General features: G+C 51.5%; 1 protein-coding gene across 3 annotated transcripts in view; it reads right to left on the bottom strand.

Moving 5' to 3' along the window:
* KCNJ12 (potassium inwardly rectifying channel subfamily J member 12) overlaps window positions 1-12,349 on the bottom strand; it is a 46,002-nt gene that overhangs the window by 20,050 nt on the left and 13,603 nt on the right. Inside the window, exon 1 of one of the 3 annotated variants that reach the window (XM_019715989.3) lies at window positions 330-348. The exons of the other annotated variants lie outside the window; for them this stretch is intronic. The gene's annotated coding sequence lies outside the window, so the exon portion shown is untranslated. Of the gene's footprint in view, window positions 1-329; window positions 349-12,349 lie in introns of those variants that run through there. 3 annotated transcript variants of the gene reach the window in all.

The raw sequence follows: 12,349 nt of genomic DNA, 5'->3' as shown, positions 1-12,349 counted from the left end.
CAAATGGAGACAGCAAAGCCCTGAAGCTTCACACTCTGTACAGCAGGTAATGGGGCCTTCGCTAGGTCTTGCTGTCGAAGGCATTATTAAGCAACAGCATGCTATAATCACTGTCTCGCATACTCTAAAATCATGGTTTTGTTTTTTATTTTTTACGATATTCTTTTGCACCTTTGAAACATCTCTAAAATCATGTTTTGATAACTATTTCACGTTTCTGGTTTCCTTTGTGGTCCTATGTGGGTTCTCTCATGCATTCAAAAATGTTATCCTGAGCAAGTGGACATCACAAGCATCCACAGCCAACCCGACCTGGACTGGAGCCTCACCTATGAAATGGTGAGGTTGGTTGTCTGGGCCATCTCACTCGTTCATTAGTCCATTCGTCCATTCGTTCATTCCACAAGCGTGTCTTCGCTAAGCACTGAGTCCATGAGAGGTCCTGTGAACAGGATGGAAAGGTCCTGCCCCTTGGTGCTCAGAACAGATAGGAGGGTGACGGACATTTGAGAAAAAAATGCGTCAATGATTCAGGCTGCAGGAGGCGCTGTGTGACTGCCTCCTGCTGGTGGGGAGAGAGCCAAGGCTTGGAACAGGAAACAGCACCAGGCAAAGGTCAGGAGGCAAGAAGGAGCTGCATACAATCTGAGGGAGGTCAGCAAGAGAGTAAGGGGGAGAGGAGCTCCTGTATAGGTCGGGGTCTCACCTGTGACCCATCTATGATGTCCCAGGTCAAACCCAAAGTCCCTTGGGAATCTTCCAAAGGTCCCGGGGAGGAACATAAACCTGAGATATTTTCTGGAACACAGGGACAGCATCACCCTTCCATGCAATACCTCATCTAGTCCTGGGTGAGATGCAGGCTCTTCTTAGCATAATTTCAATGAGGAGAATGAGGCTCAGGGTGGGAAGGCACCCACAGCTGCAGGGCAACTGACATTCTCACCCCACGCCACCTCACACTGACCTCACTACCATGCAAGTCTTTCTAACTCTAGGGAACTGGAACTGTACACCCATCATGCCCGACACTTAACACATGCTACTTCAGTTCATGCAACCGTTCCTTTCAATAGAGGAAAGAGACTGGGGCTCAGAGAGGGTGAGCATCTTGCCCAGGGCCACACAGCCGGTCCACAGCAGAGCTGGGATGGGAACCCAGGACTTCCAGGGCTGTGGGAACAGAGACCCTGGAATCAATCACACATACCTGGCCCTAATGTCTCTAGGAGAAACTAGTCTCTCCAGGTGACTCAGCATCACCTCCTACAGGAAACCTTCCCTAGCTGCATGGCTCCCACCACCTCTTCCTCATGGCTAACTGGTGCTGTGTAGAGGCAGGGGCTGCAGAAAGCCCAGGGCTGGTGGGGCAAGGGCCTGGTGTCTGGACCTTGTCTGGCCCTTGCTGTGCTTTGTGACTCTGAGCCACTGGCCCTCTCTGAGCCTGTGCCCAGGAGAACGAGGTAGGTTTAGGGTCATTTGTCCTAGAGCAATGGGTCTTACCAGCAGATCTCTGTCCCGAGAGCAGGACGAGCAGCCACTGAAAATCCAAGAAAAAAGTGCTCTCATGCTTCAACCTTTTATTTGGCATCTACTGTGTATGCCTCTCAACAAGCCTATGAAACACTGCCTGGGTCTCTCCCTGCCCCAAGAGGAAGAAACAGGGTCAGAGAGAATCCAATGGCCCAAAGCAACAGGCCAGTCAGTGCCTGGGGGAGGGATGGTGGCCCTCCTCGAGCTAGGCATTCTGAAGAGGTCAGGTGCACCTGGTGCTGGGGCACATGGCCAGAGCTGGGAGGGTGAATAAGGGTGCTTCCATCCTCACACCAGCATCTGCTGGGGGGTGGGAGAGTGTTAGGGTGGGGGAGGAATGGATTCCTCCTATGCCAGGTCCTGGCCTTTACGTGCTCTAGCTTGCCCTGCCTCCGCCTCTTAAGTCACTCATTTGTATGATTAATCCTTGCCTCAATTTCCACATTGGTTAAATCAATTCCATTGCCTCCCTGGTATAACTGTTGGGAATTAATGGAGTTATTGGATGAAAAGTGCCCAGTACACGACAGGTGCTCATGTATGCACCATCCTTTCATGGGTACACAGCCTACAGCATGGTGCTTGCTATTCTAGGGGTGTCATGGGTGTGCATGCACCTAGCCCCACTTTGCATTTCCCCAGAAGCAGGGAGTGTGAGGGTGACCCCCAGGAAAGTGATACAGGGAAGGACAGCAGCCCTTAATGGGTGTGTTGATGAGTAGCAGGCACCGGGCTCCTGCCCACTGGTGCCTAAACTTCCACATTCATTATGCCCCTCAGGGGCAAGGCAGTCACAGGAGTGGCCTATGGTGCTGTGGGAGGCAGGGACTACAGTGGCCTGGTGTCATCAATCAAGGGCAGCAGGGTGGGGACAGTTCCAGTGGCCAGAGGAGGTGCTCATGCAGAGACGAGGGTGCGGATGGAAGTTCCAGGTATGAAGTGGGCAACCTGACAGCTCACGTCTCACATGCAGCAGGGTGTGTGTGTCTGTGTGTGTGTGTGTGTCAGCTACTCGCCCCTGCTCCTTTGTGGGAACACAGTGGTGCGTGTGCAAGGTGCACACAGACACGGACCTGTGTCCTCACGAGGACGGATCTGTCCCAACGTTAGAGCTGGTGCTGGACACCCTGGGCTAGGTCTCCGTGTGTCTGCTTTTGCACTCATGCCTGCACATGTTCAAGCTTTGTGCACACACACATGTGTACCAGGCATGGCACACACATGCATGTGTGCCCAGGCTATGTGAATGCATGTGCACCATAGTCCCTTGCCCAGCCCTGTCAGTGGAGATGGTCTGGTCACCTTTGCAACGGGGCAGGAGCTGACTAAGCTGGGACACCTTTGGTTCAAACCATGAAACACAAAGAGGCTGGGAAAAGAAAAGGAGCTGGAGGGATGGGAGCGGGCAAAGGCTCTGCTCGTAGCTGCGCCACCTGCACCGGGGACTGCCCTATCCCTCCCCCAGCTAAGGGCTGCTGGAAGCTGGAACGCAGGTTCCTCTATCAGGCAGGGCCCGCTGTGCGTCCTGGGGAGACCCCTCAGAGGACAGCAAGCAGGGATGATGTGGGCCCTCCCAAGCCCCGACACTGCAGGATCTGGGGAGCGCCGGCTCACAGATTCACCAAGCACCAGAAGAGGGAGCCCCAGATACCAGGCACTTGGTAAACCATGGGATGCTGGGTCACCCAGCACAGAAGTCACCCTCTCTGGACAATTAATGCACTAATTGCATATGCTGTCCCATGGCGGTCCATTAGCCCAGATTGTGCAATGATTTATTCACTAGCTCTTATCTCTTTCTTGTCCCCACGCCCAGCTCATCAGCTTCACTGCCTATGCTGGGAGGGCCTGACCCAGACACTCCCCTATCTTCGCTTGAAAACGCTGCGAGGATGAACCCCTCAGGCAGCCAGGAGTTGAACTCCCACACGGGCGGGGGCATCTGGGAAGTGGACTCTGGCTTTCTAGGCAAGTCTGTGGATTCTCACATTCTTCCGGGACAGCCCTTGCTTGAGAGCCTGGGACAGGTGCTCCGCTTGTATTTACTGGGCTTCACCTCGAGTGCCTCATTGTGTCCTGAGAAAGCCCTGCAGGAAAGAGTCTACTATTATCCACATTTTCCAGATGAGGAAACTGAGATTCAGAGAGGTGCAGTGACTTACCCCAGACCAACAGCCTATAAGAGGAAGAGGTGGGGACTAAAGCCAGGCAGGGGCCCCAGAGCCTGTGCCTCTCCTCACAGCATTTGGCCTCCCTAACTGAGCAGCCCTGTGAGGTAAGCCCCATATGATCCCTGTTTTACAGATAAGAAAACAGGCTCAGAGAAGTGAAGTAACTTGCCCAGGGTCACACAGCCAGGAATGGAAGCCAGACAGGTGACCTTGACTGACACTGTGCTCCACTCCGTGCCCTGGGTGATCCTGTGGATGTGTCCAAGGAGGATGAGAATGGCTCAGTGCAGTCAGTTCCCACTGCTACCTGAAGCCGCAGCCACGTGGAGTCCCCTCACCTGACTTCTTCAATACTTCAATGTCCAGCCCCAACTCCCAGGCGCTGAATGGAGGCCCAGGTTGGCCAGCTTTGGTAGCTCCAAGGACACAGCTCTCAGCACAGTGACAAGTGTGAAGGGCCCTCAAATCACAGCGCTGACCTCTCATCATCACCCACTTGTCATCACAGAAAAGGGGCCCCTTGCCCAGCTGAACAGGCCCAGCCATGTCAGTACTGGGCTGGGAATTCTGCGAAGCCCCTGCCCATCCCCAGGGCAACCTATAACCCCTAGCTTCTCCCAGGATCCCGGGAAACAGAGCTATCTAGAATCCCAAATCCTGCCAGATAGGTTAGTCCCCTCTTTGGGCCTCAGTGTCCTCATCTGTGAGATGGGGGCTGACAGCCCCTCCCAGGGTGGGGTTGGGCATGTGAGGACTTGATGGCCAGCACAGGGCTTGCAGGCAGTAATTGCTCAGCAAGTGCCCACTGTGGTTGGCATTCACACCACCTGCAAAGCCTGAGGCAGCACATCTGCTTAAATATAGACTGCATAGGCTTTGCTGTGGGCAGGCTCTGGGTTCACATTCCGGCTCTGTGACTCTCTGCTTGTGTATCTCAGGCACCCAGCTGCCCCTCTCTGAGCCTCAGTTTCCTGGCCTGTCAGCTGAGGATGTCACTCCTTCCCCATAGGGATGTGGGGACAAAGTGGGTCCAGGCACGTGCAGCACTCATCTCCAGTCTCAGCAACCGCTAACAGCTGACTGGCCCTCTCCCATTCCAACTCTAAAACCAGGGCAGCTGGAACTCTGAGTGATCCCCCACCAATGCCTGCTGATCGGGGACCCAGAGTGGCCACTGTGCCAGGCCTGGCAGGGACCTCGGAACAGCAGAAGTGTGGCCCAGCTGGAAGTGGAAGGTTCAGGCCCAGGGACCCAGAGAGGGCCAGTTCTGCCTGGGCCACACAGTAGGACAGGGCAGGGAGGACAGGGCAGGGCAGGGTGGGCTCCCACCAGGAATAGCCCCCCCCACTCACCGTGCCTCAGAACACCCTTCCCCTCTCCCTGGGCCAGTGCACAACGCCTGCCTGAACGCCAACCATGTTCAAATTGCAGCTCTGCCGCTCAGATGTGATGAGATCTTGGGGAGGTCCCTTTACCGCTCTGGGCCTCAGTTTCCCCATCGGTAACACGGGGTTAATAAGGTGTGATTGTAGTAAGGATTAGTGAGTTCATAAGTCACTTAGAACTGTGCCTGGCATCGAGAAACATCATCACTGTCACTATGCTTAGCATCATCAGCATTTCTGTGCCAGCCACGGGCGGCACAGCAGGAAGAGGCCCATGGGTCCCAGCATTGGACACTGTGTTCACAGTCTGTATCCGGCCCTGCCAGCTCCAGAGGTCCTCATGCACTTTCAGGCACCCCTTTTCTGTGGCTTCAGCAGGGCCTGGAAAGAGCTTCTGAAAAGAAAATGAAGTGACATTTTCTGATGGTTTACCTCTGACAACACCAAACTCCCGGCAGTTCCCATCTCCATACTTTTGCCCAGGCTATTCCCCCCACCCCACTCCCCTCCCCCTGGGATGCCCAGCTCCTGGCTAACCTCTGGCACGTCCTTCAGGCCCCTAGCTCGAGTGTGAGGTCTCCCTGGGTTTCTCTCTGTCACAGCCCTGACCAGACCAGGCACCCTGCCCACCCCCACCCCCAGCTTTGATCCTGACTCATGTCTGGAGTCTCCCAGGACATGGCCAGGCACAGAGCAAGGGCTCTGCGTCTACGTTCAAAGCAACAACAATCTATAACGAGAGCTCATGTTTACTGAGCGGGTACGGTACACCACATCTTGTCCCCAAGTACTCTACCTAGATTCTCTCATTTAAGCCTCAGAAGAGTCCTATGAAATACATGTTATAATTTTACAGACAAGGAAAGTGAGCCACGGGAGGTGGCCTGAGAACACTGGAGATTTCACATGGCGTGAAGCACGAACTCAGAATCGTCTCTCTGCTCCAGCCTGTGGGGTGGGCAGGAGAGGCCAGCACTAGTGATCAGCTGTACCCTACAGTGGGGATGGTCCCTTCACCCCTCAATGGCACCCCCAAGGCCTAAGCTTGGAGGAGCCCTGTACTGTCACCTACCAGCCCATATGAGAGGCCCCCAATGCTCAGTGTGAGAGCAGGACAAAAGAAGAGTGAAAGCATGGGTCTGGCTTCAGATTTGTGGGAGTGCACTGTGCATTCCAAGGCCTCTGTGGGCTCATCTGTAAAGTGGGGGGACTGAGATGAGTCAGAACCTAGTGCCTAGTGCAGAGTGGGAGCTATCCGTCCTGAAAGACAGGGGTGGAGGGGCCCGTGGGCCTGTGGGCCTCGCTCCACTCATGCCTCCACCCCTCATGGTAGGTCAGCCCAGACAGGGGTCCGAGGTCCTCAGAGGAGCATTAAAGGGCCCAGCACCAGATCAATGGCCTGCAGACAGTGTTGGCCCTGTGAGCAAGAGAGAAAAGGCACCTGAGGTCTGGGACAAAGGCAAGGCCCCGCACAGGCTCTGTGAGCACCAGGAAGGAAAGCCTAGGAGCAGGGGTGAGCGGGGCCAGCCCTGGGGCAGCCAGCAGTTAGGGACAGACTTGTGGGGCCCTGATGCTGGGCTTCTGAGGGCTACCCGTCAGCCAGAGCCTGACCCCTAGACCAGAGCTCAAAGGAGCACCTGGTCCCCAGAAAATCCCTTAAACCTCTCTGAGCCTCACATCCTCATCTGTAAATAGGGACAACAAAAGAAAGGCAGCTTCCAGGTCCTTTCCCGAGACCGAGACCAAGACGGAGGAGGCTGCACTCTCCCTCCAGCTGAGCAGGGGTGAGGGTGAGAGGCACTGTGGGTGGGAGGATAGGTGAGCCAGAGAACCGGGGGGTTGGGGAGATGTCGGCACCATAGTACAGGGAAACAATGGAAGATTCGAAAGACATGTGGACTTAAAAATCCAGTCCTGGCCTGGAAGCAGCCTGGGCCCCTCCTCAGAGACTGGTGGGTTGGACAAGAGGGGTCAGAAGTTACTGAGGGTCAGAGCATGGGGGAGTGGAGATCAGACCCATGGATGCCCCTGCCCTCCCCAACCTATGTCATCAGGTCACACCCATTTCACTGCTCACAGCACTGACACAGCGAAGGCACCCATCTCGACTGCCCACACCTGCCTTCAGGCCATCCATCTGCTTCCACAGTGCTCATCTGTCTGCACTGCCCCAAAGCCCTACCCATTACCATGGGCCACAAACTCTCTATACTGTCAGCCATTCAGACAGCCGCACCCTGTCTACACAGCTGGTCCCAGGCCCCACCTTCTGAACCCATTTGCCTGGGCTGGCTCTACTGGTTATGAGAAGGGGAAAACGGAGGGGAGTTTCCATGAAACTCCCATTCCCAACAGCACTTGCATCCTCAGGCCAAAGGAAGCCACGTGGCTTGAATCCCCTCCAAATCCAGCTGCTGGGCACAGGCCTAGTGGGGACCTCTTGCCCGCTCTTCAGTGCTGACAGGCTAATTAGGGGATGGGGGGTCAGCTGGGCCAAGTCCTCTGCAACTCAAGCAGCTGCAGCCTGGGCTGGTGAGGGGTGGGGGTCTTGTTGGGAGGAGACATTTGTCCCCTGCCTGGCTTTCTAAACCCATCACAGCCGGCAGACCCACCCTTCCCTGGGGAGACCCACCTGCTGGACTGGGCACCACTGAGTACACACACACATATCCATGTCCGTGACCCATGACCCCCCATGTGAGCACACACTGAGCACCTACTGTGTGCCAGGCCTATGGGAACCCCTGGATACCAAGCCCCGCTAGGACCTCTAGTAAGTAGATTATTCCCAGTTTACACCTAGGGGAAACTGAGGCTCAGAAAAGCTCTGTGGCATGCCTAGACTGCTTCCTGCAAAAGTTGCTACAGCTCAGAAAGTGAGACCGGAAGAGAAGCCCTGTCAGAAAGTCCCCTGTGCAGGCCGGGCACGTGGCCTTCTATACAAATCACTGGGATTCACCGTTAAGACAGCTCTAGGAGATGGAGACTACAGTGGTGGAGTCAGGAAGCAGCCCTGCTGGAAGGCAGTCCCCCCAGCCCAGGGTCCCACCTGCTGATTACTCTGAGAATTTCTGAGGAGGTCATCGCAGCATGTATGTTGCAGCCTCATCGTCTCTTGGAGAGGAGCAGAGGTAGCGAGAGGGCAGAAGCTTGGCGGAAGGTGGAAGCTTAGCTCCTGCCTAGAGTCTTGAGGTGCCTGCAGACACCCTGGGGAGACGCACGTGGGCAGGTGGGTGGCTGAGCCTGAAGGTAGGAGAAAGGTCTGGACTAGGGATGAAAACTGAGAGTTGGGTGAGTGATGGACTGAGGTCTGCAGGGAAAGGGGCACACCAGTGAGGGGACCTTTGGGGAGGAGGCAGAGCCAAAGGGCCAGCAGGCGGGATGGGTGCCAAGCCACGCAGGTCGTTCCCGGAGGGAGCGAGGGCGAGCAGGACGAAGACAAGGTGACCACGAACCTGAATAGTTCCACTGGCATCGCAGAGGTGAAGGCCAGAACCAGAAATTGGGGAAAGCAAGCGGGGTTGCCACCTGTGAGTTGTGTGGTTTCTGAGAGCAGAGAAGTGAGGCAGAAGCTGGAGAGGGGTCAAGGGAGGTGTTTCATTGTTGGAAGACGCCTTTCAAAGGTAATATGTCCTCAGAAGCTTAAACAGACAGCCACCACAGGACCCAGCAATTCCACTCACTCCTAGGTGTACACCCAAGAGAATTGAAAACAGGTGTTCAATCAAAACTGTGTGCACAAATGTCCACGGCAGCATTATTGTTCACAACAGCCAAAGGTGGAAACAGCCCAAACAGCCATCAACTGCTGAAGGATAAACAAAATGTGGTGCATCCACACAGTGGAACATCACAGCCATAAAAAGGACTCGAGCGCTGACCCATGCTACAACATGGATGAGCCTCAGAAATATTCCGCTAAGTGAGAGAAGCCAGACACATACAAAAGACCACATACTGTGTGATTCCACGTATACAAATGTCCATGGGATGGCTGGATGGCTCAGTTGGTTAGAGCGTGAGCTCTGAACAATGGGGTTGCTGGTTCCATTCCCACATGGGCCAGTGAGCTGCACCCTACAACAACTAGATTGAAGACAACGAGCTGCCACTGAGCTGACAGAGGGGCGGCCGGATGGCTCAGTTGGTTAGAGCGCGAGCTCTCAACAACAAGGTTGCCGGTTCAATTCCCGCATGGGATGGTGGGCTGCGCCCCCTGCAACTAAAGATTGAAAACAGTGACTGGACTTGGAACTGAGCTGCACCCTCCACAACTAGATCGAAGGACAACTACTTGGAGCTGATGGGCCCTGGAGAAACACTGTTCCCCAATACTCCCCAATAAAATAAAATAAAAAACGTTCATTAAAACAAAAAAACCCAAAAAACCACAATCGTCCAGAAGAGGCAAATCCATGAAGACAGAAAGCAGACTGGTAGTTTCCAGGGGTTGGGGAGATGGGTGTGGGGAGTGACTCCGGATGGTACGGGGCGTCATGTGGGGCGAGGAAAGGCTTTGGAGCTAGATAAGAGGCACTGGAGGCACATCATTGTGACTGTACTAAATGCCAGTGAAAGGTTCCCTTTCAAATGGTTAATTTTATGTTACGTGAATTTTACCTTATATGTGTGTGTGTGTGTGTGTGTGTGTGTGTGTGTGTGTGTGTGTTAGGAGACACATAAAAGAGATTGAACCCAACTGCACCCTGACAGATCCAAGCTTAACTCCTCACACCCACTCAGTACAGACACAGCCACCTACGAAGGAGTGGGACAGAAATGCTTGTTGCTGTAAGAAACAACACGGGAACGCTGCACTGCCTGTGGGCCCTGTGCAAGGCTCCCTCCTTGCTCACTCTACTCCAGCCCCGACGTTCTGTTCTCCAGGCTGGTCCCTGAACCCAAGGCGCACAATCCACCCTTGGCCTCTCCCTTGGCTCCCAGCTCAGACATCCTCCTGGCTCCGCCCTGATCCCATGCAGGTCCCTCCTTAGATGTCCCCTTGCCTCTCACATGTTCTAGGGCCACTTATTCAGGAGTCTGTACTCAGTTACCTATTGACATGTGAGGGCAAGGATTCATTTTTGTTTCCAAGACTATTTTTTAGAGCAGTTTTAGGTTTACAACAAAATTGAGGGGAAGGTACAGAGATGTCCCGCATGCCTCCTGATGCCACACAGACACAGCCTCCCCTATTATCAGTGTCACTCACCAGAGAGGGACATTTGTTACAGTCTGTGAACCCATATTGACATATCATCATCACCCAAAGTCCAAAATTTACATTAGGGTTCACTCTTGGGGCTGTACTTTCTATGGGTTTGGACAATGTATAATGACTCGTAACCACCATGATAGTATCATATAGAGTGTTTTCACTGCCCTCAAAACCCTCTGTGCTCTATTCATCTCCCCTTTTCCACCCCTGGCAACCACTGATCTTTTCACTGTCCGTCCATAGTTTTGCCTTTTCCAGAATGTCATATAGTTGGAATCACGTATGTGTAGCCTTTTCACATTGGCTTCTTTCATACAATGATCTGAATTTAAGGTTCCTCCATGTCTTTTCATGGCTTGGCAGTTCATGTCTTTTTATTGCTGAATAATAGTCCACTGTCTGGATGGACCAGTTCATTCATTCATTCATTCATTCACCTACTGGGGACATTTGAGTTGCTTCCAAGTTTTGTCAAGTATGAATAAAAGATGCTATAAACATCCGTGTGAACATAAGTTTTCAGCTTCTTTGGGTAAATTCCAAGGAATATGATTGCTGGATGGTAATAATATGTTTAGTTTTGTAAGAAACTCCAAACTGTCTTCCAAAATGGCTGCACCATTCTGCATCCCCAGCAGCAATTACAGTTCCTGTTGCTCCACAACCTCGGCTGCATTTGCTTATGTCAGTACTCGGAATTTTGGCCATTCTAATAGGTGTATAGTTGTATCTCCTTTAAATTTGCATTTCTTTCCCTAATGATATACAGCATGGAGCACCTTTTCATGCTTACTTACCATCTGTATATCTTCTTTGCTAAGGTGTCTGTTCAGGTCTTTGGCCCATTTTTTTTTTTTTTATAATCAGGCCATTTGTTTCCTATTGTTTGAGTTTTAAAAGTTCTTTGTGTATTTTGAATAACAGCCCTTTATTAGATGTGTCTTTTGCAAATATTGTCTCCCAGTCTGTGGCTTCTCATTCTCTTGACAATGACTTTCACAGAGCAGAAGTGTTTAATTTTTAAAAAGTACAACTTATCAATTATTTCTTTCATGGATTATGCCTTGGTATTTTATCTAAAAAGTCATTGCTATACTCAAGGTCATCTACGTTTTTTCCTATGTTCTCTTCCAGAAGTTGGATAGTTTTGCATTTTACAGAATGTGACCCATTTGAGGAAATTTTTGTGAAGATTGTAACGTCTGTGTCTAGATTCATTTTTTGCATGTGGATGTACAGTTGTTCCTGGACTATTTCTTCAAGAAACTATCTTTGCTTCATTGTATTGCCTTGTTCCTCTGTCAAAGAGCCACAGATCCATTGACTATATTTATGTAGATCTAGTTCTGCACTCTATTCTTTTGCCAGGACCACGTTGTCTTGATTCCTGCAGCATTACAGTAAGTCAGGTGCGATCAGTCTTCCAACTTTGTTCTTCTCCTTCAATACCGTGTTGGCTGTCCTGCATTTTTTGCCTCTCTATAAGCTTTAGAATCCATTTATTGATATCCACGCTATAACTCAATAGGATTTTGATTAGGGCTGCATTGCACCTGTAGATCAAGTTGGGAAGAACTGACGTCTTGACAATATTGAGTCTTCCTATCTATGATTATGGAATATCTCTCCATTTATTCTATTTATTTAGTGTTGTGGGTGTTTTTTTTTATTTCCTTCATCAGACTGTTGTAATTTTCCTCATATAGGCCTTGCACATATTTTGTTACACTTATACCTAAGTACTTCATTTTGGGAGAACTAATGTAAATACTATTATTTTTAATCTCAAATTCTATTTGTTCATTGCTAGTATATAGGAAAGCAATTGACTTTTGTGTATTAACCTTGTATCCTGCAACATTGCTATATAGCTTATTTGTTCCAATAGCTTACTTGTTCCAAGAATTTTTTTTTTTGGGGGGGGTCAATTCTTTCAGATTTTCCACATAGATAATCACATCACCTACAAAGAAAGACAATTTTATATCTTCCTTCGTAATATGTATACCTTTCATTTCCTTTTCTTAACTGCATTGTGAAGG

This window comes from Rhinolophus sinicus, chromosome 12 (assembly GCF_057876585.1).
Source record: "Rhinolophus sinicus isolate RSI-liver-muscle chromosome 12, RSI-T2T, whole genome shotgun sequence".
Classification (NCBI taxonomy): domain Eukaryota; kingdom Metazoa; phylum Chordata; class Mammalia; order Chiroptera; family Rhinolophidae; genus Rhinolophus; species Rhinolophus sinicus.
This window is presented reverse-complemented; position numbering and strand designations above follow the sequence as displayed.